Below are 27,057 nucleotides of genomic sequence, written 5' to 3' on the forward strand. Positions count from 1 at the left end.
CAGACGCTTTGTACCCGACTATAGTGCCCTGGCCAAACCCCTGACCGACTTGACCAAAAAGAAGCTACCCAGACAAGTCCTGTGGTCCCCGGAATGCGAGGTGGCTTTCCAAGCACTAAAGACTGCTCTGGTTAATGCTCCGGTGTTGGTTACCCCAGATCCTAACAAAAGATTTATTGTCCATACAGACGCTTCAATGTTTGGACTGGGGGCAGTACTAAGCCAGATCGGGGAGGATGGAGGAGAGCACCCGGTGGCATACCTGAGTCGGAAGCTGTTGCCAAGGGAGGTCAGTTATGCCACCATTGAAAAAGAGTGTTTGGCCTTGGTATGGGCACTCAAAAAGCTCACACCTTACCTTTATGGCCGGGCGTTCACTCTCATCACCGATCACAACCCCTTGGTGTGGCTTAACCGGGTTTCAGGGGATAACGCCCGTTTGCTACGCTGGAGCTTGGCCTTACAGCCCTATGACTTTACGATTCATTATCGCCCAGGCAAGCAAAACGGGAATGCCGATGGATTGTCACGCCAAACGGATTTAACCTCGGACTAAAAGCTCTGAACCCGTCAACCCTACTGGACCAGGAAAGGTCCAACCGAGTTGCCGGAGCAGGGAGAAAAAGGGGGGCCATTGTGAAGGACTTTTATGCAATTGCCTATATGCTTCAGTTTGATTCTCTCCCTGCTATTTTGAGGACTATATTGTTCGGTTCCAAGTGTCAAGAATGAATGTATTCGTGTACTGGACAATGATGTTGAGATTATGTTTGTATGTGGGATAGAAAGTACTTGTGTGAAATTGTTAAGAATTGTAAATGTTCTGGCCAGCAGATAATTGAGCTGTGTGTATTGGTAAAACTCAATTGTCTAGCCTGGCCCAGAGGAGGAGTTTTAGGATAATTGAGCTGTGTGTATTCTTAAAACTCAATTATCTAGCCTGGCCCAGAGGAGGAGTTTTTGCTGCATAAATTGTGAGTTCTGTGTACCAGTAAATCAGTCTTGTTCCAGCATTAAGTTGACTCATGTGTGGATTATTCGGCGATTCCAGGGATATTCCTACTCGTGGAATATTGGGTGATTTTCTTTTATGGGAAGAAGGGAATGCTTGACGAGGATATTTTCTACTACCGTCACAGGTACCGAACATGTTCCTGTTCCACCAAAAATGCACAAAGTGTGCTTTACTCAAACAACATAACTCTTTGTCTTTCAAACGTCAACTTAGTCGTCAAATTTCTGCCATAACAAAACAATGCACAACACCCCGGACACACAAAATTAAGACTGTAAATATTTACAGATTTTGGTACTGCGGAAAGGAGAAATGTGGCTCAGGATCCCGCATGGCCTCTCTCAGTCCGCCTGATTGCTGGCCAGAATGCATTATAGCGGTGCTGGAGGGGTTGTTGCCCATGCTGGTGGAGGGATAGTTGTACGAGGATTGGGGTTGTGTGTGCCATGTGTCGTGAGGGTGTAGTATGTTAGTTGGTGGGTATGTTTGTGATGTGTATGTGTGAGTGGGTGGTGGATGTTGTGGTGGATGTTGTGGTGGATGTTGTGGTGCATTGTTGGCCTGTGTGCTATCATAACCTGGTATAAAGCTATCTAGCACCCTAGTTAAAGTATCCCTTGCTTCGGTGATTCTACTTCTGGGCACTTGCTGCATTTTTTCCTCCAAACTCAAAAGGAAAAGCCCATCACAAGAGAGTTTGGGGGCAGGATGGGCAAGTGCATCCAGGCATGCTATTAGCCGGTCCTCATGGCGTGATGGCCTTCTCCTTTTTGGTCGTTGAATCCTAATGTTTGCCGGTTCCACGACAGGTGGTGCAGGCTGTGTGGGGGTTTGGAATGTAGGGGTGGGATCGGGTGGAGGAGGACTTAGTGGCCCCGTTGACGCACAGGCCTCACTCTCTCTGTTGACGTCCCCCTCTTCCTCCACCTGCTGTTGCGGTTGGGACCAGCTACTATCGGTGCTGTGAACATGAAAATATACATAAGTATTAGGGGTGGGCGATATAGACGATATAGGCGATATGCGATATAAATTTGTGCCACGATATGGATTTTGAGCATATCGCCTATATCGCCGGACCGCGATATGATCCTTAGCCGGCACAATGGAGAAGGAGAGAGTCCCTCCCTCCCCTCTGTGCGCGGCTGCCGCTGACCACCAATGACAAGAGGAGGAGGGGAGGGACTGACAGTAAATCATTGAGTTTTCACGATCTCAGTGAGCGCGTGAAAACTCAAATCCGATGGTATATTCTAACCCCCAGGCGTTCCCATGGTGACAGGGACGCTTGCCTGGGGGTTAGAACATACAGGGCCACGCCGCTGACAGTAGAACATTTAAAAACTAATCAGTAACTTTAACTTTATTAATTGGTGATCTCTTTACTGTATACCTTACTAGGTCTTAGCTCCGGTAACTAGTGATGTCCGGTTCATGAACGAATCGTTCATTTGAATCGATTCAGTTCAGTGAACCGGAGGAGTCGATTGATCCGATCCGTTTGAATCGGCTCATCACAGCACACAGACAATACAGCTCACCTCACGCTGGCAGCAGGAGCCTGAGGGAGGGACTGGGGAGGAGTCAGTAATATGATCTTAGAGTGGAAGAGATGCTTCTGCCAGCCCCACCCCTCCCCGCCCACCAACCAATCACCGACCAGAGCTGAGGGGGCGAGGCCAGCACAGCACAGTAGCAGCTCTGACTCGAGTCCTCGGAGTAGTGCAGGGTCAGGGAGTCTAAATGAATCGAATGAGTCAAAAGAATCTAAAGATCCGACTCAGTCAGTGACTCATTCGATTCATTGAGTTAAAAGAGCCGGGAGTCACTAGAACAGGTCACACTGAGGCTGTCGGCTCTTGTTGCAGCAGTGATAAGGAGCAGAGAGATAAGAGAAGGGACAGATGACACAGAGTTTAGATTACAGGATGAATTAAATTAACCCTTTAGAATCAAATTGGCTTCTCAGGAGATATATATGTTAAAGGCATATATAGGCAGTACTACTGAATGAGATGCCTTTAACATATATATCTCCTGAGAAGCCAATTTGATTTGTGGGATCTGTGGATGGCACCGTTTAGGGGGGGGGGGGAAATCTGTGGATGGCACCGTTTAGGGGGGGGGGGGGGAAATCTGTGGATGGCACCGTTTAGGGGAGGGGGGGGGGGAATCTGTGGATGGCACCGTTTAGGGGAGGGGGGGGGATCTGTGGATGGCACCGTTTAGGGGAGGGGGGGGGGGGATCTGTGGATGGCACCGTTTAGGGGAGGGGGGGGGATCTGTGGATGGCACCGTTTAGGGGAGGGGGGGTGGATCTGTGGATGGCACCGTTTAGGGGAGGGGGGTGGATCTGTGGATGGCACCGTTTAGGGGAGGGGGGGATCTGGGGATGGCACCGTTTAGGGGAGGGGGGATCTGTGGATGGCACCGTTTAGGGGAGGGGGGGGGATCTGGGGAGGGGGATCAGCTCCCTGCTGTTGTGTGCACAAAGCACAGGGCAGCAGGGAGAGTGTAAAGTCCTATTCACCCTAATAGAGCTCTGTTAGGGTGAATATGACAAGGGTTCTACGTTCTAGCCCTTAAGGAGACTAATAGTTATTAAATAAAAAGTAAAAAAAAGTTTAAACACGCCCCCCCAAATATAGAAAACAATATATCGCAATATATATCGCATATCGCACATGCTTAAAATTATATCGCAATATAGATTTTAGGCCATATCGCCCACCCCTAATAAGTATCTGCAAGATTTGAACGTGAATGCATGTCATACCACACCCTCTCCTGCATGTGTATGCACTGGACTCACCTCCGCATTTCAGTGCATGGGATAAGAAATGCCATTTGGTCGGCATGCACATAACTTGATCGTGCACCTGGCGAAGCTCCGCTCCTCTGTTCCCTCTCCTTGCGGCGATGTCGAACAAAAGCATCTTTTAGGCTCTTCCACTTGCTTTTCAGAGCATTGACTATATTAAAAAAAAAGCATCATCCATTATTTTAAATCCCGATTTTCCATCTTTTTTTGCAGCTATCTAGCTACTGGCCACTCTTTGATCAGTCTTCACTACACCTTCCTGATCGGGAAATCCACAGCCAGTGTAATCGTAAAGGAAACCTGCATCGCCATTTGGCATGTCCTACATGCTGCTGTCATGGGGCAACCAAACAAGGAGGAGTGGCAGAAAATTTCGGATACTTTTCAGCTAACATGCAATTTCCCAAACTGTGTAGGAGCAATTGACGGCAAACACATCCGCGTTCTGAAGCCAATGAGGAGTGGCAGTCAGTTCTTTAATTATAAAAAATACTTTTCTGTAGTTCTTTTTGCAGTATGTGATGCTAACTATTGTTTCCGTTACATCGATGTGGGTTCCTATGGCAGCAGCTCTGACTCTGCTGTTTTTGGGCATTCAGACTTTGGTCAAATGCTCATTAATAATTCCCTTGACCTTCCCGGGAACACCACACTGCCTGGCACCACTTATCCGTCTATGCCATTTGTTTTTGTAGGGGACGAGGCATTTGCTCTAGGTGAGCATCTTATGAGGCCATACTCCAGCCGTGGTCTCTCCATTGCGCGCCGTGTTTTTAATTATCGTCTGACAAGAGCACGCAGGGTGGTGGAATGTGCATTCGGCATATTATCCAACAAATGGCGAGTTCTGCACTCACCCATACATCTTAAATTGGAGACCGCCATCTCGGCTGTGAAGGCAGCATGTGCTCTGCACAATTTTGTCAGACAAAGGGATGGCTTCAATTTTGAGGATTCTTTGAGCCATTCCATGGCGAGTACTATTCGCAGCGGTGTTCGTGGGACCACACATGGTGCCGCTATTCGGGACCACTTCACTGCATATTTCATGTCACCACAGGGGGAGTTACCTTGGCAAATGCAAGCCATATAATTTTCTAATATTATGTTTTTTCCCGCAGCAAAGATTATTTCGTTATCTTTTAATATTCCATTTTATTTGATTAGTGTAATGGCTGCAATAAAAAATTTGAAGAGTAAATGTGTGCAATGCCCTTTTTTCACCTATATAGTGCCCCTTGTAGAAGCACCAATAGTGCCCACCAATACTCGTCCATTAACAAGGGAAAACAATGTTGGCGGAATTAGGGGTCCCATTTATGGGGCCAATACTCGTCCATTAACAAGGGAAAACAATGTGGGCGGAATTAGGGGTCCCATTTCTCTGGCCAATACTCGTCCATTAACAAGGGAAAACAATGTGGGCTGAATTAGGGGTCCCATTTATGGGGCCAATACTGGTACTGTACACATACACTCACCTATAATGTGCCAGTGCTGCAATAGCCCACAAGCACAATAATGTTTAAACGTAGACAATATCCATATCAAATTTATACCACCAATCCAAACCACAAATGTAGGCCACAATTTGCCATTGCAAAACATTTCCAGATTGGAACAGCGCCATCTGGCGAAACACAGTGGAACAAGTGCAAATTGAGCATACTGGCCCACTACATTGTGCCAGAATGTGGATGACGGGAAACATTGACTGCCCATATACTAGAACAGGGAGGGTGAAGCTGCAGCCCTCCAGCTGTAGCAAAACTACAACTCCATGCATGCCTGGACAGGCTACAGCAAGTAAAATACAGCACAGCATATTGGGAGTTGTAGTTAGACCACAGCTGGAGGGCCGCAGGTAGAGCTGGGCTGGACTATTACATATAGTTTTTACACCAGTGCACACAAGGAGTTCCTTTTTACACTCAGAACACACATGTCAATACCTTGGCCTTCTTTCCCTGTTTTGGATAAGCTCATCCACTGTGGCCAGATGGTACGGCCAATGTCCTCCCATGCCTGCTTCCTGCTTATCCTATTTTTGAAATTGGCATCCTGGATGTCATACAGGCAGCGTTTGGAACGCACAAGCCTGATCAGAGTCTCACTATCACAGCCTGCTTCCTCCATGTTGCTAAGGCTGCACATTAGCCTCTCACTAGGGGTGTGTCCTTTTATGGCCTGTTGCTATGTGCCAAACGCGCGTTCGTACGCGCGTTTTGATGGTCACAAACGCTCAAAATAGCATATATGCGCGTTCCTATGGCCGCAAACACGCGACAAACGCGCGACAAAACGCCCCAAAGAAGCTCAAGAACTTGTTTGAGCGTAGGGCGTTTTTCAGCGCGTTCTAACGCGCTGTAAAACGCTCAAGTGAGAACCAGGGCCATAGGGAAGCATTGGTTTTCATGTGTTGAGTGTTTTACAGCGCGTTTGAACGCGCTGTAAAACGCTCAAGTGTGAACCCAGCCTAAATCAAAAGCAAAGTGTACCCGTTCAAAAATTCTGACCGATCCACGAATAAAGCGTTGTCAGCCTTTAGCTTCCCCGAAATGTGTATAAGCGACATATATTCACGAACAGCTGATTCATCTTGAAAATTATGCTGAAACGGTTTTGCGGGTATCTGTTGTCCGTCCAAATATAAGGTGGCATAATTCACATTATAGTGATTGAAACACAAAGGATTTCTTTGGTAATTCCCATAAAATGATTTGTTGTCCACAAATGCTAGTATTACTGTTTTGGGGATGTTTCCCAGAAAAAGATTCTCGTGGTTAGATATGTGAGTGCCTGCAGGAATGCTATACACTTTAAGCGACGCGCGATTGACAGTACTTTGCATTAGCGGATAACAGAGCGTGACTGTGCCCGATTCTCACAGCGGGGGATACTTGAACTCTTTTGACAAACAACGATGCATGCTGTATTTGGACTTTAAAATGGGTCGTCTCAGCAAACATAAGACAGAAGGAGTCTTTGTTTCTGGTCAACTTTATCTTTAGATCTAATCCGTTCAGTAATAACTTGGGCTGATTAAATATATCGGTGTAAATGGGTCCCATTAATTCTACACTTCTAGAGCGAGTCGTATACTGAGCTCTCTTGGCGAAACCGACATTACGGCTGTCGAGAGCCCAGTCATCATGATGCCCCGCGGTATCTTTATAGAAAAAGTCGGCTGTAAATTGGGCCGCTAAAGTTTGTGAATTATAATTTATTAGGGATTCTATATATGCTCTATACATATTGTCAGAGTAATGAACCTTTCAGTTACAAAGCAATCAACAATCACATATTAGGTCAATCGGCTGAATACACACACACAATCACAAGAGCTGTATCTGTGGAGATCTGGGGACCGCCTCAAAAGAGCTTTATTTTATATCCTTATGATAGTAGGAGTAACTGGGGGTTTTCAAGGAGGTTACAGTACATATGATTGGACCTTTACAGATTACATAGTTACACGTGATACATTTATCATTATGTTATAGTCATATAATTACATAAGTAATTCGAACAGGTTGTCGCTTCTTGAAATCAATGTGTCGCAGAGCGTTATGTCCAATTGATTAAAAAGGCTGACAATATGGTAGTTAATAAGGGTGCAAAAAAAGGAGGGGTTAGTCAGCACCTCCCAGTGAGCAGGTGCACGCCGCCATGGCAAAGACCTAGAGGAAAAAAAGGAGACAATGCAGCAGCATTCTGCAAATCAGACAAAGTACAACAATGATTACAAAATTTATGGTGCCATTTTGGAGGCCATTTTGGCACAAAAAATGGAAAAAGGCAGAGTGGATCCAACATGCATGTGGGTCCAACACTCCCTGAATTTTATGGCGGTCATTATGGCGCATAACAGGTAGTATTTAGTGTTAGGACCCGTGTAACAGAGATCACCTTGACGTTTGGCATACAGGCTTAGATGATTTTGTACAAAATGCATTGACCAAGCATCTCGCTTTTAAAAATAAGCGTAGTATTAGCACCATAATTTTTGTAAGCATTGTTGTACTTTGTCTGATTTGCAGAGTGCTGCTGCATTGTCTCCTTTTTTTCCTCTAGGTCTTTGCCATGGCTGCGTGCACCTGCGCACTGGGAGGTGCTGACTAACCCCTCCTTTTTTTGCAGATTTACAATGCTGGAGATGTGGCACTCCAGCGAGTCGTGCACTCCTGATTAGCCTGTCTGCCCCATAGGCTGATTTTAATTATTTTCAGTATAAAGCTGTAGCCTGCTCTCACTGCATTCATTGGAAGCTGTCTAGCACCAGGAAGGGTATAGAGTGGGCTCAGCATGCATGTTGGTACCTGCATCCCTTGTAATGGAGGCCATTTTGGCACAAAAAATAGAAAAAGGCAGAGTGGATCCAACATGCATGTGGGTCCAACACTCCCTGAATTTTATGGCGGTCATTATGGCGCATAACAGGTAGTATTTAGTGTTAGGACCCGTGTAACAGAGATCGCCTTGACGTTTGGCATACGGGCTTAGATGATTTTGTACAAAATGCATTGACCAAGCATCTCGCTTTTATAAATAAGCGTAGTATTAGCACCATAATTTTTGTAAGCATTGTTGTACTTTGTCTGATTTGCAGAGTGCTGCTGCATTGTCTCCTTTTTTGCCTGTAGTTAATAAGGGTGACGCGGGATCCGTCGGGTATGGGTGTGTTATCCGGGCTAACGATTCTGCAAATGACGTGTAACAGAGTGTTATTTAGGACGTAATAATATTCACCGCTGCCCGAGATGAAGAACTCCAAAGGCGGGTTGTCTGCAATGGCCGCTATTGGTTGTACCTCTACATAAAACGATTTTTCAATACTTGTTTACTTGGGAGGTATTTGAAAGACTCTGATTTTGCATACTCGGTGGATGCATCATGTACAAAAGCCATAGCTGTTAATTAGAAGATGTCGCTCGGTGAACGGCTTCTTGTTTTCTGGCGGCGACGTCTCTTCATCGGCTCTACTTTATTCATAAAAGGGGGTAGGACGAAGCCCTAGCAACTGCGTTTTCTTTTCAGCGTTTTGCTCCGAATTTGAGAGACGACAGAGCCTTCCTGTCCATGCGTAGGTCTATTTATTCGGTCCATAACGGCGGTCGATGCCGTAGCGACAACATCTTTAGTGATATTTCTGGCAGCTGTTTTTATGTACGGTTTTACAAGTTCCACACCTTTCTTGAATAGGGGAACGAATCGCCAGAACAACCCACGAAATAACCCAGCGAGATCAGAACCGTGCATGAATTCTGCGTCGTGAAAGTCGTCCAAACCATGACCGGCTTGCACTATGCAATAATGTGTATACGCATCCGGGTCGCCGTACACTCTCTGGGACAACATTTTAATGCGTCATCACCGCACGAGGTCTAAAGTGTAATCGCACTATAGTTTTAGTATTTGAATTTAACAGGTTTAGCTTGGTCTGTGAGTATCGATATGGTAGTGGTATCAAAGTGTTGTTTGCAGAGAGGTATATAGTCCAGCCTGATACTATTTTTCCATTTTTGCCTCTTAGCTCCACAGTTCTTAAAAGCTGTATGTAACTATCGCAAACAAGTTGATGCTGAATGATATCAGTATAAACAAACATTGTATAAAATCCTGCTTTAATATCAGGATGATTTATTTTTCTTTATAGGTAAAGAAGCGTACATGGGTATGGTTCTGTGGTACGTGCGATTATAACTATAAACCAGGTCTTGTAACTTGTCAATGTATCTATATGTGTTTTGTTCTCTAAGATAACGCCACATTCTTGTTTTCAGCATTCTATTAAAACGCTCCACCAACGACGCTTTGACCATATTCGAAGTTAAAAAAACAATGTATTTTAAAGGCTTCACAAATTCTCTCATAGGTTTGTTTATAAACTCTCGACCCCGATCCATCTGAAGTTTCCTGGTGGACCGCCCGCTTAACGTAAATATCTGTTCAAAAGCGGCTGCCACTGTCGCCCCGGATTTATTGGAAAGTCCAGACACCCAAGCATATTTCGAAAGAATATCCACGACCATTAGCAAGTATTTTACACCATTATTTTCTATAGAAAAATCTATCATCGACACAAGATCGGCTTGCCATTGGTCGTCTATATCAGACACCATGACTTTGTTTCTTTTAAATGATTTTTTAACCAGTTTGTGCAATGTGTAAATATCCTCATTGTTCAACCAATTTTTTACACCATCTTTTCTTATTCCAAATTTTCTTACTTCTCTGAATAAGGTTTTAATGCCACCGTAAGAACCAACAGCTTTTGGTGTGTGTGCCCTCGTGGTTTATGCAATTTTAACTAATCAAGATTGTGTATTTATTGTAAAAAGAAAAATAGACTACATTTTATTTAAAAAGTCATTTTATGTAAAACAAATAAAACATTGAGATAGTACATACAATTACATTTTTATATACAGTCAAAGTAGAATTTTCAACGTTAACCAAGCCGTCTGTAACAAAGTTATGTAAAACAAATAAAAACATTATCAGGCACTACATAATAATACATTCAAAGTAAAAGTTACAACGTTAGCCAAGCCATCTGTAATAAAGGTGGCGTTTTCTTTTTAGGTAATAAAGAGCCGCGCGTTAACACAGGGGTTGTTGTTACGAACTGCTAGTGCCTAAAAGGGGTACGAACCGCTTCAAAAGGTTCACCGGGCGACCCTTTTTTAAATTATTGTAAAGTTCTCTCGTTCTTGTATTACCGATTACGGTTAATGGCACATTCAGTTCGGAGATGGTTTCCATGAAGAAGTCCCACCCGCGAGGCATTTTAGCCTTAAGCAATAGAGATGGCCTTGCGGTTTGCCCGGCGGTCGTTTCGCAGTCTTTGTGCTTGGACTCCCATATTGTTAAATGGATTAGGCAGTGGCTGAGGGACAGACAACAGAGGGTTGTAGTCGATGGAGTATATTCAGACCAAGGTCTTGTTGCCAGTGGGGTACCTCAGGGATCTGTTCTGGGACCCATATTGTTTAATATCTTTATCAGCGAAATTGCAGAAGGCCTCGATGGTAAGGTGTGTCTTTTTGCTGATGACACAAAGATTTGTAACAGTGTTGATGTTCCTGGAGGGATACACCAAATGGAAAAGGATTTAGGAAAACTAGAGGAATGGTCAAAAATCTGGCAACTAAAATTTAATGTTGATAAGTGCAAGATAATGCACCTGGGACGTAAAAACCCAAGAGCAGAATATAAAATCAGTGATACAGTCCTAACCTCAGTATCTGAGGAAAGGGATTTAGGGGTCATTATTTCAGAAGACTTAAAGGTCGGCAGACAATGTCATAGAGCAGCAGGAAATGCTAGCAGAATGCTTGGGTGTATAGGGAGAGGAATTACCAGTAGAAAGAGGGAGGTGCTCATGCTGCTCTACAGAGCACTAGTGAGACCTCATTTGGAGTATTGTGCTCAGTACTGGACACCATATCTCCAGAAGGATATTGATACTTTGGAGAGAGTTCAGAGAAGAGCTACTAAACTGGTACATGGATTGCAGGATGAAACTTACCAGGAAAGATTAAAGGACCTTAACATGTATAGCTTGGAAGAAAGACTATATGGTGATATTCGCGCCCGCCATATTCTTTTACATTGTGAAGAACTTTGACCCATGACACATCCATCATGTGGTACAGGACAGCCAATAGAGACATTTCAGCACATGGACATACCCCCTACCTTATAAATAAACCTGATCTGGCCGCCATTTTACATTCAGTCTTTTGCCAGTGTAGGGAGAGGTTGCTGTGTGGAGCAGGGACAGACTGTTAGGGACACCAAACGCTAGCTAATAGGGCCACAAAAGTCCTTTTAAGGACTGGTATAGGTGTGCTATCGATAGGTGTGATACACAGAGGGGTGCAATATACCTATAATATACTTTCATAATGAGTCAAAAACACATAGATAGATCTATATAGTGACCACCTGGAAGTCAGGGGCCTAGGGGCTAGGGGCTTACTAGGTGTAACGGATCAGCTTCCGTTAATGGACGCTTCCTAGCTTGCGCTGAGGACCACAAGCACCGCACTGGACACCACAACCACCGCAGACTCCACAACCGCCGTAGCTTAACTACGCTTAGTCTTCCTTCCACCCTGAATGAACCTCCAGCATTCAGGACCGTGTGGGAAAGATCTCTCCTCCAGGAGAGGGTATCAGGGACAAGAAGAAAGAGATTAAAGCTCCAGGGAATATGCAGAGCATAGCAATCCCCAGCGTGATACAGCAATTCCCTCCAATAACGAGACAAGGCTCCGTTTTGAAGGGTTAGAAAAACATGAACACTTTATTGAGGGCTACCCGCCCGTATTTATGCAGGGCCCCATCTGGTGTACACGCCCCTAGGGGACTAGAAGGAGGACTGTGACACAGGACAGATACGTAGCACTCAGGATATACAGACACAACACATCCCCACAATGCATCATGGTTTCCTCCTCTCTGCCCTGGAGACACCCGAAGAGCAATTCAATTATCTCTCAGGACAAAGGGAAATCACCAATACACATGTGGGAACAACAGGACAGGAATCCCCACCCAAACACACAATGTCACACCCTCCCAGCAACACAGTCATTTAACCTATTCCCAGATAGCTCAAGTCTGAGGGCATATCATTAGGTGAATGCCGCTCAGAGTACACAAATACAATAAAATTAGCTATCTGGATGCCATTTTGTTTAATCCATACGGATGGGTCTGTCACAAATTCCAACCGCGTTCGGTCCTATTAACAGTCCAGACATGCGGCATAGTTCTGTTACACAGTACTTGAAGGGTAATATGTCCCGGGGCCATAGTCGTAGGGCAGGAGGCTAGCCATAAGTTTTCTACAATGCCCAGTGGCAAATGGCAGTTTGCCACACATCTCCCCTTTGGGGGGAAGACTAACCAGGCACCTGACCTTCTGTCGGTCAGTGCCTCCGTTAGTCGATCCACCAACCCACAGTAACCAAATGCCCGAGTAGCCCACCCACAACAAACAGGTACAAGGGTGACCCACCCACAAGAAACAGTTACTGCACCTGGGTATTTTGCTGTGGGGACATGAGGGAGGGCAGAGGCCGACTGCACTCTGCCCAGCTGCCAACTCTTCTGCTGGGGTGCTGAGACCATAGTCCGGCTCAGTAGCCAGAGGAACATGGGAGTCAGTAGGGGTTAACATCGCCTCTGTTAACCCTGAGGCCACGTTAGGAGTAAACTGGGGAGGGGAATTTGTACTTACCCCCTCCTCTTGTTGTCGTAGTGGGGGATCTGGACAGGCTGTCCAGCATCCCGGTAGGTCAGGCGCAGAGACCATGGTCCCATCTGCGCAATCTGGGCGATTGGTGTCTCCCCTTGTTAGGGTAAGCTGCCGCTGGGGAGAGAGGGTGCTGCGCTCCTCTCCCTGAAACACAGGCTGCCGCTGGGGAGGAAGGATGACACCTTCAGCTCCCTGGGGTACACACTGCCACTGGGGGGGAAGGAGGGCCCCTTCAGCTCCCTGTAACACACACTGCCGCTGGGGATGAAGGACGACACCTTCAGCTCCCTGGGGTTCACACTGCCGCTGGGGGGGAAGGACGACACCTTCGGCCCCCTGGGGTACACACTGCCACTGGGGAGGAAGGAGGGCACCTTCAGCTCCCTGTAACACCCACTGCCGCTGGGGGGGAAGGACGACACCTTCAGCTCCCTGGGGTTCACACTGCCGCTGGGGGGAAGGATGACACCTTCGGCCCCCTGGGGTACACACTGCCGCTGGGGAGAAAGGAGGGCACCTTCAGCTCCCTATAACACACACTGCCGCTGGGGAGGAAGGACGACACTTTCAGCTCCCTGGGGTTGACACTGCCGCTGGGCGGGAAGGACGACACCTTCGGCCCCCTGGGGTACACACTGCAGCTGGGGGGAAGGACGACACCTTCGGCCCCCTGTAACTCACGCTTTTGCTGGGGCGCAGGGACGGAATACTTCGCTATCTCTGCCCGATATTCTGCTTCCTTCTGCAGATACTCCGCCAGTTCTCTCCTCACTTTCGGTACAAGTTCCTCTGTTAGGTGGGGCCCGTAGATAGCCAACCGCCTCTTCAGCATAGCGTCAAACCGTACGTGACTATACCAATATTCCAGCTCTGCTTGGTGTTCCCAGGATGCTGCTCCTCGCACTAGGGAAGCCATCCCACCGCTTGCCACCAATGTAACGGATCAGCTTCCGTTAATGGACGCTTCCTAGCTTGCGCCGAGGACCACAAGCACCGCACTGGACACCACAACCACCGCAGACTCCACAACCGCCGTAGCTTAACTGGAGCCGCGCCGTCTTCCTTCCACCCTGAATGAACCTCCAGCATTCAGGACCGTGTGGGAAAGATCTCTCCTCCAGGAGAGGGTATCAGGGACAAGAAGAAAGAGATTAAAGCTCCAGGGAATATGCAGAGCATAGCAATCCCCAGCGTGATACAGCAATTCCCTCCAATAACGAGACAAGGCTCCGTTTTGAAAGGTTAGAAAAACATGAACACTTTATTGAGGGCTACCCGCCCGTATTTATGCAGGTCCCCATCTGGTGTACACGCCCCTAGGGGACTAGAAGGAGGACTGTGACACAGGACAGATACGTAGCACTCAGGATATACAGACACAACACATCCCCACAATGCATCATGGTTTCCGCCTCTCTGCCCTGGAGACACCCGAAGAGCAATTCAATTATCTCTCAGGACAAAGGGAAATCACCAATACACATGTGGGAACAACAGGACAGGAATCCCCACCCAAACACACAATGTCACACCCTCCCAGCAACACAGACATTTAACCTATTCCCAGATAGCTCAAGTCTGAGGGCATATCATTAGGTAAATGCCGCTCAGAGTACACAAATACAATAAAATTAGCTATCTGGATGCCATTTTGTTTAATCCATACGGATGGGTCTGTCACAAATTCCAACCGCCTTCGGTCCTATTAACAGTCCAGACATGCGGCATAGTTCTGTTACACAGTTCTTGAAGGGTAATATGTCCCGGGGCCATAGTCATAGGGCAGGAGGCTAGCCATAAGTTTTCTACAATGCCCAGTGGCAAATGGCAGTTTGTCACACTAGGGCCATTTTTATATAGGGTAAGGTTCCGGACGGGGTCGCCCTTATCAGGGCGGGTGGTCTGTAGTTAGGCTATCAGGGCCAGAAAAGCACCCCCCTGTAGGGCAATATCAGGGACAGTTCTTTGCCCACCCTGTCCTTCAATACCACATCATCATCTAGCCCAGGGCTGGATGTTTTTTGCTTTCCCTCCTGGATTCATTGATGTGCACTGGAACCCCCCGGATTGTGGTAGGACATATGGTTTCTGATTTGGTGCCGCCGAGCACCTGGTTTAGTGCCGCCGTGCACTTGTTATTGCCTACCACATCTATGCTTTTTGCTTAACTTTAATAATTTGATTTATTTTCATTTTGAGGGATATCTTTTAATAGTAAAATTATTAAAGGTTACGTTTTATCTTTATGTATATTCTAATGGATTGCCTTCCTTGTACAATGTGTGAGACAGTGACAGGTCTCACTCCGGTTAGAGGCAAGGAAGGGGTGGATAGTGCGGTCCACACCCTTGTTCCACCACAGGTGAGAGAAGCTGGAGGTAATCAGCCTGGCATAAGGCACCTCCCAGAGTGTCAGAAAGGGGGGAGTGTGTTGCCTGTGGACAGAGGCCTGGAGGCTCTGTGTGGTCCAAGCCAGGAGGGCTGAGAGACCACTATTCCCCATGTGTGCTGAGACACTGGACTGGAGGCAGTGGGCGTACTGTGCTCTGTACAGCCAGGAGGCTGTGGGACATTGGCTGAGAAAGCCGCTTGTGTTCACAGGGTGTGAACAAGGACTTAGGTGAGTCAGGAAACTCTGTGTTAGTTAGAGCCTAGCCGGGCAAGTGTTTATTATTTTATGTGGATGTCACATGTGTTAGGTGAAGCTGCGACTTCATGATAACCTGTATTGGTTGGAGTGTGCACAATAAATGCACGGTTTGGACCTGAAACCTGGTGTCCTAAAGTCGTATCTGTGAGAATGACCCCCAAATAAGAGGCGATCCCTTACAATTGGTGGAGGATGCGGGCAATAACAACAGCAGGTTGCTAGGGGCAAAGACCTGACGGAAAAGAGCAGGTGCTGCTGAATGTTGCCAAGGAATTGCTGTGTTGCTGTGCAGGATTTAAAGGGCCAGAAGCCCAGTACAAGAGACTGATCAGTGGAAATGGCTGCAAAATGGTATAGCCCGTGGGAGAAATCCTGCGAGTTAGTGATCGGGGGAATCCCGCTGGGGGTCATTCTAGACTCCCGCCAGCAAGTGTCTCGGGTCCTGCCTGAAATTCTGGACTTTGTAACAAGGGGGCCAGAGACAAAAACTACGGTGTCACTGACCTTTGTGACAGACTATGGCTCTGTGCAATGGGAGCTGTTAAAATGTGAGACACTGGAAGTGGAATTTGTACTGGGCAAGGACTTTCCATTGTTTGGGCAGTTGTTGAGCGGAGTTCCTGATAAAAGGCAAAGATATGCCGTTGCCAAGGGCAACCGTCGAGAAGAATATTGACCATTGGAAACAATGGTGCTGGTCAAGTGCAAAGTGATGGTGACAAAAGTGAGGAAATGCATAAGGAAAATATGATGTCATATGAAATATGTGGTGACAGTGATATAACTTTTCCGTTGCAGGTTGTGGTCAGGGGAGAAGCGCCCCCTGGAGGTAAAAATGTAAATGATGATGAAACTTTATTTTCTGCATCTGCTATGTTTCATGAAGCGCGATATGACGTAATCAAAAGGTTTGAAGACATGCGTATAAGTAGTGTGGAGCAAAGCCCAGCTCCAGCTCAGTGTTTGAAGGTGCAGGAAAATATGATAGGGCTAGAGGGTGTACCGCACGTACCAGAGGTGGAAATGCAGTCTCCACAATGTTGGCTGGTTACTAAGGAAGTGTCCCAGGTGGGGATTAGCTCATCTGTGCCCCTAGAGGTCAGAATTAATAATGACACGAGCGGTATAGGTGACGTATGTGCTGTGACCGGTAGCAACCCAGAGAATGAAGCTACCATGTCAAGGTCCTGTGAAACAAAGGTGGTTACTAGTAGCGACCAGACAGTTCTATCTGACGAGATGGGAATTAAGTCGGGTGACATCAGCCTAGGGTCTGAAGCCCATATCCAGACAGTTGTAGATGACCTGACACGACAGTACAACTGCAAACAGGAGGATGATCTCTCTCTCTCCTCACGCTCCCTAGAAACGTTAGAGACGGGACTAGCTGTCTTCACAGAGCAACTGAAGAAAATTTCAGAAAGGGCAAAGAAAGAGAATGGTGATACTCCTTCATCTGCTGCAGCAGAGCCGAGCAAGGAGCAGCTGGAACCGGAGGCCCAAAAGCGGGGCACTTCCCACAAGCTTGTGCAAAAAGCTGAAAAGAAACTGCTGAAAAACATGGAGTTGGTGGTTCAGCGCCTGGAGAAACAGGGTGTGACATACAAAAAGGTGGAGAAAACCAAGAACAAACTTCAGCGAGGATTGGATGATCTGATGGTGGACCTGGACCACCAGAAGCAAGTTATGTCTAATCCAGCGAAGAAACAGGAGAAGTGTGACTGGCTCCTAGCTGAAGAGAAATATATCTCGGCTCGATATGGTGAAAAATGTGACCAAACAGAGATTGATGCTTGGGAAAAGGAGACCAAGGCTCTCTCCTTGGCTAAAGCCCTGGAAGAAGCGCTTGAGGAGCATGCTGAATTGAAGAGGCTGAACAAGCAACTCAGAGCAGAGACTGAAAATCTCATGAGCTTAAAAGATGAGTTGGAGAAATCTAAGTATGCTCTCAAACAGCAGGTGGAAGGTGAGAAACCTGAAGAGGAGAGTTCTCTGGAAGACGTCAAGAAGCCAGAGCCTGTTAAAAAAGGGACTGGAGAGGGTGGCACTGTGGTGCTGGCTGTGGCAGAGAAGATGGAAGATGCTTCTGCTAAACCAGATGATGGGGCTGTTGTGGATGCCGAAGACCACAGACCCGTGGTAGCATGTAGCCTAGGCCTGGAAGACGTCCCCTCTGCATACAAGGCCTTCCAAATAGCCAGCAGCCTGCTGGGGAAGAAGTACGAGGAGGTGAACGATCAGTTTTCGGATCCGGGCTATTACAATGGGCTGTATCTCCTGAATCCTCCACAAAATGAGAACAGGGTCCTGGATGAGCCTCTGGAGAAAATGACAGAAGACGAGGAGTCTGCTGAAGACCCTGGTGCCTCCTGCCTCAATGAGAAAGAGGGGGAGGGGTTAACAGGGCAAGTGTATGGTGCCATGTCCGAGAAGGATGAGAAGGCGGTCAAAGAGACTGGAGACTTCAAGAAGACAAAGACTGAAAAAGTTAAGGCCGATATGTTGGTTGACATGAAGTCCCTAGGTTCTAGAGAGACCAAAGTTAAGCCAAAGGGAACCACGGCCGAAGTGGAAAAAGCCGCTAAAGAAGCAGAGGTCTCTAAAACTGTCATAGTAACTGGAGTAACTACTGCTGGAAAGAAGGAAGAAGTGACCCAGATGCACGTAAAAGAAGCGAGTAGGGGCAAGCATGCTCTGCTGAAGGAGCCCTGCAAAGCAAAGGAGAAAGTGTCGGGATATGACCATGACTCCGAACAGGTCAGGCAAGAGCTGCAGCAGTCCAAGAAAGGACATGAGGCGCATGTACAGGAGCCAGAGGATCTAAAAAGAGAGAGAGATCAAAATATACGACAGCGCATCATCATCACTCGGGAAAGAGTAAGAAAAGAGTATCTGGCCATGAGATGGGCACATGAGGCCTTTAGGCAGTTTCGGTTAGGCAAGATGTTGGTTTTGGTGATAAACCAAGCTCTGCTGGCGTGGGTCTGGCAGAACAAAGGGAAGGTACGTGTCACCGAGTTTCCTGGCCTCGGTGAAATAAGAACCAGTAATTTTCTGTGTCAGCGGCAGCTAGTGCTCGCTGACACTGGGTTACTTAGTGTGGCTGTAAAGCCAATCTGGGCCGGTTCTTATTGGGAGCAGCCAAAGAGCAGGGTGGGTGGCTGTTCCCCACGTCCAGGCCAGGTCGATACCCTCTCACCAGCCTCCCGTGGTTATGCAGGTGTTCACCCTCACGGGCTTGAACAAAGGGGGGGGGGATATGTGAGACAGTGACAGGTCTCACTCAGATTAGAGGCAAGGAAGGGGTGGATAGTGCGGTCCACACCCCTGTTCCACCACAGGTGAGAGAAGCTGGAGGTAATTAGCCTGGCATAAGGCACCTCCCAGAGTGTCAGAAAGGGGGGAGTGTGTTGCCTGTGGACAGAGGCCTGGAGGCTCTGTGTGGTCCAAGCCAGGAGGGCTGAGAGACCACTATTCCCCATGTGTGCTGAGACACTGGACTGGAGGCAGTGGGCGTACTGTGCTCTGTACAGCCAGGAGGCTGTGGGACATTGGCTGAGAAAGCCGCTTGTGTTCACAGGGTGTGAACAAGGACTTAGGTGAGTCAGGAAACTCTGTGTTAGTTAGAGCCTAGCCGGGCAAGTGTTTATTATTTTATGTGGATGTCACATGTGTTAGGTGAAGCTGCGACTTCATGATAACCTGTATTGGTTGGAGTGTGCACAATAAATGCACGGTTTGGACCTGAAACCTGGTGTCCTAAAGTCGTATCTGTGAGAATGACCCCCAAATAAGAGGCGATCCCTTACAAATGTGATAATATACTTTCTAACATAGAAAGTATATTATAGTGCATTTGTATTGTGCAGCAGTTGTGTGCGGTTTTGCTGCGATACTGCAGTTATATAGAGGGACAAGGGTTATTGGAACAAATCATTTCTACTGGTGTGATATACCAGTTGACCCCCCAAAAAAGTGATTGAAGCAGGGGTGGTATATACCAATAATATACTTACTTTCTATATAGTGCATTTAGGTAGCGCAACAGGGCACATTTAAGAGAATTTCCCTTTAAGACGCATAAAAATGTCCCCTGATTAAGACATATATTTTTTGTTGGAATTTTTGTCATTGATCCCTCTCTAGTATGTCACTGTCCATGTTGTGGGACTATTTGAGCACTTCTAGTAAGTATTTGGTGGCTGCAAATATGAGCTGAAGGTTTTTCAGGTTCGCCTGCCATTAAAGTGAATGGAGCCCGCTGTGAACTTGCGGTTCGCGAACATTTGATCGCGATCGCGTTTGCGAACCGTCCCGGCCGATGTTCGTCCATCACTATTAAGCAAACCGCGACTCTGTGTCGCGGTGCAAATGAGGTCGATGATGTTAGATCCTGGTATAACTTGATCTTTGTAAATGAATTCACTACTAGCGTTCCAGTATGACTTGTTACCCGATCGTCGCAGTTTGTTCAACAAAAATTCAGCATTTTTCCTATAACTTATTTTAACATTGTCAAGTATCTCTTTAACAGCGTCTACGCTAGAAGCGTCATTTGTCAATTGTTGTTGATCGGGTTGAGCTGCCTAATCAAAGTTGACATTTCTTTACCGGTCTGTTTGTTGAGCGTCAAGTATCTCTGTAACACATTAGTGTATCTCTTAATTTTTTTCATTATCTGAAAGGTCATTTCTGTGTAGTATTTAGCTAATTTCAGCATCTAAATGCTGCGTAGCGTTTTTTTTAGGCAGTCCAGCTCGTGTTTGAAAACCAGGAACATTTTCTCTGCATACTCCATTATGAGCCGCCGACTCTATAAGCCAGGGCTGGCCAACCTGCGGCTCTCCAGCTGTTGTAAAACTACATTTCCCACCATGCCCTGCTGTAGGCTGATAGCTGTAAGCAGTCTAGGCATGCTGGGAGTTGTAGTTTTGCAACAGCTGGAGAGCCTCAGGTTGGCCAGCCCTGCTATAAGCTATCAAGCTAGTGATTAAAGGTATTGCAAAACCGAGCAGCAAGCCTATAAAACCGCGCCTCTGGTTCACAATGAGCTTCTTGTCTTTAATGGGGTGGTTTTAAACACTTAATTTCTTTATAGCATTGCGCCATCTTTTCAGTATATTTTTTTGTCGTTGTCTAAGAGATATCTTTCCTTTAAGGATGTTGAGAGCGATCTCGCCAATAGCAGATATCAAATCATTACTGGCGCTGCGTAATATTGATTTTCGGACCGTTGGTTTTGCTTTGACCAACGCTTTTAAAGATCCCAATTAAGTCGGATCCTGTTCGACATCTTTACAGGAGTGGCGATGCTGCCAAGAATGACGGTCGAGATGCGAAATATCACATTTTAGAGCTTCTTTTTGCACACATAAGCCGCCAGAAGATCTGGCGGGAACAAACCGGTTCTTAGCCATAGTTTCTTGGCGTATTAGATCTTAAATATACGAGTAAATAGCAGTAAGGCTCGTGTGTAGCATCTTCAAAAGCTTCTAAAAAGAAACGTGTTTTACCGGGCCAAGGTAATAACTTGTAATTTATCACCCGGGTTCTTAAAAAGGACCATGTATTTAGTGTTTAAATTTATGGTCAGGCTTTTCTTACCCTGACAAAAAAAAACGTTTTAAACGAGATACATGATGCTCAAATTTCTGTGGTGCACGTATTTGGTGAAAGTGTTTTGTATTTCAAGATTTTCGCAAGTCGCTTCCATAGGATCATCAACAACCGCCATATGTACCTTGTCCTGCGGGAATAGGTCATCGTCTGTAAAATTTTGCGGTATTCCCTTGATAAACCTAATATTTGTAAACAAACGGGTTAGCTCGCCGTACAATTTCTGCCAACATGCGTAAAACCAAATGACGTTGTCAGGTTTGTGCGACATTAGTCTATCCGCTTGTATTAACAACCGTTTTACAAAAAAACTCTTTCCGGAATTTGAGGGTCCTGCTAAAATACAAGAAAACGGGTGTTGAAATTGCGCGGCCATGTTTAATTGCCGATAGGTAACGTTGTAAAGTTCGTCGTCAGTTGTCTCTTTGTGTAGACGCACTTTTTCGTTTTACGTAACGGTCTTGTCTCTATCGCCCAAAGCTTCCTATTTCTGAAAATGCAGTTTTGCTCTATACCTATTGTTTTCTGCGTCTTGGGATCGGGATTGCGTGAGTAATCCAACATATGGTCTTTTAAGCTGTCAAAATTAACAAGTCGAGTGTTAGTGACATTGAGTGTTATACCCTTAACCTTTAATACGGTTTTCCCGTTGTTGAGTTTGTAGCTGTACGTATTTGGACCCGCAGATACAAACTCAGTAATGTACGTGTCAGCAGGTATTTCACTAGTTAGTTCGCCGAGAAAATCGCTCAATGGCGGGTTCCAGTCGCCGTCTCTACTTATGAATATGATGGTGTGGCAGAAATAACCTTGGCACTGGGTTTTGGAGGAGCCTGTTTGCCAGCCTTTTGCCCCAGGATTATGGCCCATATCCTAAAACATTGAAGGAGAAGGCAGACCGGCCGCACAGCCTAAATCTGTGGATCTGTTTTGGGCAGGAAAGCCATGCTTGTGGTCGGTCAAATGTGACCTCCATTGAATACGGGAACCCCTGCTCGGATCGAGGTGATTTCTGGATTTGTAGTTAGCCCAGATCAGAGCTATCCAAGGATGTATAATTTATTGGGATATGTGGGGCTTTGAGGTGTTTTCAGTGTTTTGGGGAAAAATTTGTGTTTTCTGCCTGTGAGTGATTAAGTTAGCCCATTGTGTTTGGTAATTGTATCATAGGCAGAGCCCATTGTGTTTGTTAATGGTATCACAGGCAGAGGGGGGGTTGTGTACAATTGCTGGGAGTGTTTCCATACTGTAAATGCATGTGATTGGCTAATGTATAAACTGTCTCAGTCTTCCTCAAAGTCCCCAGGGGAGTGTCCCTTGCTGGAAGACCTGCATAAAAGGCTGACATGTAGCCCCATTAAAGAGTTTCTGTTTTACCCTCAACATAGAGCCTTGTCTCATGTGTGTGGGGAAAAGGCTGCATCTACACTGGGGAATGCTATACGCTATATGCTCCCCTGGCTATAATGCCTGAGCTCTTTTAAGAGCTTGTTCCTGCATCGCTCTCTGAAAAATGAGAGGTTCACCCACTGGAACCTGGAAGCCTTGTCGTAGGTCTAGGGTGGGTAGAAGACGGTGAGATCCCATCCAAGCTGCGGCGGTTCGTGGGGTCGACAGTGCTTACGGTGTCAAGTGGAGTGCTTGGAGCCATCGGGAAGCACTAGGAGCATCCCACAATGGAGGTACCCAGTCGGGGTGCCAGGAGATCCGTTACAGATGGAGTCTGTGTCGTGATAAAGACAGCGTTCTGGCAATCTGTCTAGAAGGTTGTATAATTCAAGTCTGGCATAGGCGGTTGTAAAACAGGGTATAAAAATGTTTGTGTTTTTGTTGAGCGTGTAGCGCTCTTTTACATACCGCCAATTTACTATGGCTGAAAGATAGATAGTTAGGATAGAACCTCAATATCATTTTATTTTTAAAGATATTAGGGCATGTTTTGACAACTGTTTGCTATTGTCGCAGCTGCTTGTACATAATGCTGACTATGTCTCGTAAGACATGTATAAACATTGTGGACTTCTAAATTTGGTAGGTGTTTGTCCAAATTGATGGATGGACGGCGTATTAGAAGATAGATACGTGTTATCGGCAACCGGGAAAGTTGGGTGTCGCAATTAACTATTGTTAATATTTATAAATGCTACATATCTGTGTTAGATAGCCATGTTAAATATATGTGATAGATGCGGCTATGAAATAGGACAATAGGACAAATAGGGAAGACAGAATCGGCACCCGGGAAAGATGGGTGCCGCGGGTGACGCAGCTTCTGTTGTTACTGTCGCAGCTGCTGCGGCTGTGATGCGCCAAAAGACAAATCTGTATGAAGACGCTGAGGACAATTATGGCTTCAACGTGTTATCAACCCCCGGGAAAGTTGGGTGCCGCAATTAGCTACTGTTTATATTTATAATGACAGTAAGAGGTTAATACAAGCTTAATATCATTTTATTTTTAAAGATATTAAAACTTAATTGAATTACTGACACAATATCAGATCTAGCAGAATAAGGGGCGTTGAATGGGCGGTGTTTAGGCGTGGTTTGGGTCGTTATTTAGGTGTGGTTTGGGAGGGACTGGGAGGGGTTGTGGGCAGAGTGGGCGGGGTTATGATTGGGAAAAGGGGCATGTCGACCTGTCACTTTTAGTTTGATGAGAACACTAGAGGCTATACTACTGTGAAAATGAAAAATTTCTTTTATTTCCAATATAAAATCTTTCTTTTATTTCCAATATAAAGTTGCTTTCACCACAAATTTTCATTTTCACAAGGGGTAACGGGAGAAAATGCACACCAAAATTTGTTATGCATTTTTTCCTGAATACGGCAACACCTCATATGTGGTCATAAACCAATGTTTCAGGGCACGGCAGCATTCAGAAGGGTAAAAGCGGCATTGGGATTTTCTAACATGTAATTTGCTGAAATTTGTTTAGGGCCCATAACAGTTGTATTTTTATATGTATCATTTTGGGGTACATATGTCTTTTTGATCACTTTTTATACCATTTTTGTGAAGGTGAAGTGGGTAAAAATGGCAATTCTGTCAGTGTTTTTTATTCTTATTTTTTATGGGGGTTCCTCTTGTGGTAAATATTATGTGATTATATGATTATTTTATACTGTGGATTGATATGGTTATGGCGATACCAAATTTATGTAGTTTTTTTATGTTTTACTACTTTTTCAGCAATAAAATCACTTTTCTGTTGCATCGCCACATACTAAAGTCCATAACATTTAGATTTTTTCACCAATGTAGCTGTGTTGGGGTTTGTTTTTTGTGGGACGGGCTGTAGTTTTTATTGATATCATTTGGGGGTACATATGTCTTTTTGATCACTTTTCATACCATTTTTTGTGGAGGTGAAGTGGGCAAAAATTGCAATTCTGTCAGTGTTTTTTATTTTTATGGGGTTCCTTTTGTTGTAAATATTACATGATTATTTTATTCCGTGGGGAAATACGGTTATGGTGATTCCCTGAAGATGCTGGGTGTCCAGCGAAACATGTCGGGATGCAGGGTGTATGAGTGTTTTTGTTTTTAGGCTCAGTGGTAGTGAGGAAGCTCCGTAACAGGAGCTAATTTACAGCTAATATAGACCATAAGAAGAAGATAAAATATTTTTGTAAACTGGGATTATTTAAAACGTAACCTTTACTAGGTCATTTAAAATAATATGTCACACTAGGTGAGAGACGACAAAGACAACAGAAAATTCCTCCGCTGCATCAATTCATATTCATATTCCGTTCAGAAATAGTAAAAAGAAAAGATGGGTGGATCTCACCTCGTCTGGGCGGGGTCCAACTGTGAAGGATGGTCCTGGCGATGGTCTAACCACGGACCAATGTGACCAGGTGCTGTTGTGGTATTGGCACGATGTATCTCCTGGAAGGCCCTATTGTGGCTTTCCTGCCTGCCTAGGGGGATAGGGACTCAGGCCTGCCTACCACAATGGAGCACCCGCCCCGACAGGGGCGACCCCACACCGAGCCTTTCCCTCAGTATGGGTCTATAAACCTAATAAGCCCTAACTATAACGCCCTACATGCCATGTTTCTGTCACTTCTGGACATCATCAGGGGACTCCGTATGTATATTCCAGGGCAACTACAAGTAAAAGTTATAAACAGACACTCAATACAGGTCACCAATTATTAAGCACCGCACGCAAAGTGGCTGGTTAACAGCCACAATTTACTTACTCAGAATCAAGGTGAGTTTAGCCTCGTATTCTTTGGACAAGGTAAAAGATGGCTCTTGTCCTCACTGATGCAGGGGAAGTGTCCCTTGTCCGTCCATGTCTCACCCAACATAACAGTAGTTTGGGTGAGCATTGAATGGTCGTTAGCCGCCTCCTCTTATATCTCTACCTCCGATGTGTGTACGCCCCCCGTGATCATTTGACTCACCTGTCCAGGTATCGTGGAACACATGTATTTCAACGTGGAACGCACGCCGCTCGCGTGCGTTCCACCGGACCGGAAGTCAGCGTCACATGATGCGGCTAAACCGGAAGTGAGGTCGGAGCCTAAGTCAGAGCGTTGCCGTTGCATAGCAACTGCTAGGCTCATGACGCTTGGCCTCCGTAGCAGGCACCTGATACCTTGCCTTTCATTTTCATAAATGCACAATCGCATTACAGATATAAATTGGCATGACCACCATGCACAAGCTCCTCCCCTTTCAAACACTGACCGATTCTTAGACCAGAAATCCTGAGCATGATCATATTGTAATGCTATATTTTAGGTGAATCCACCATCGCGTCCTTTGCGCTCATGGTTAAAAGGTGACAGCATTAGAACTGGGGGTCATTATCCAGTCAAAAAAAGCCCGCTCTTTATCAGTTGGACTATATATTATCACAATGGAATGTAAAATATATCCACCATCATAACCCATATGCTCAGGTAATACAGCATCTAGTCTGGGGGTCATCCTGAACACTTATGGGGGAGGGGGAGAGGGGAGGGAAGAGGGGAATGGAAGCCGCCGTTGGCGGATTCCCTCTCTGTTATTTACAGTCTTGTCCATCTTCCCATCCCATGCGTCCATATATTGGGAACACACGATGAGAGGAGGGACACGGCAAATATCCCTCCATGATTGTTGAGCTTTAAATGTAGGTCACAAAAAACAGCAAAAGTTTTGCTGTTCGTTTAACCCAAATGGATGGACTGTTTTGAGATAGAAGATCCATTTAGCCTCGCATTGCAGGATCCTTCTATCAAGATCACCTCCTCTGGTGCCAGGTTTAATTTTTTCAATTCCAGAGAAGGATAAACAGTCCGGTCTCCCTCCATGTTTGGTGTTAACGTGACATGCCACCGATGTGTCTTTTTCGTTTCTTATATCGCTCAAATGTTCTCCTATTCTCCTCCTAAACTCCCTACCAGTCTTCCCAATGTACTCTTCGCCGCATTCGCATGTAATCTTGTACACCAGACCTGTGCTTCTGCAGTTAATAAAGTCCGTAATTGTATAGACTTTATTTGTGTTGTTACTCCTGAATGACTTTGCTTTGGCCATAAAGGGGCACGCCACGCATCTACCACATTTGTGGTTTCCACTGATGCCTCTCTCCAACCAAGTCCTAGGCTTGGGCCCTGATGTATAGTGGCTGTGTACCAGCATATCGCGGATGCTTCTGCCCCGTCTATAAGTGATGCTGGGGTG

This window comes from Bufo bufo, chromosome 1, assembly GCF_905171765.1.
Source record: "Bufo bufo chromosome 1, aBufBuf1.1, whole genome shotgun sequence".
NCBI lineage: Eukaryota > Metazoa > Chordata > Amphibia > Anura > Bufonidae > Bufo > Bufo bufo.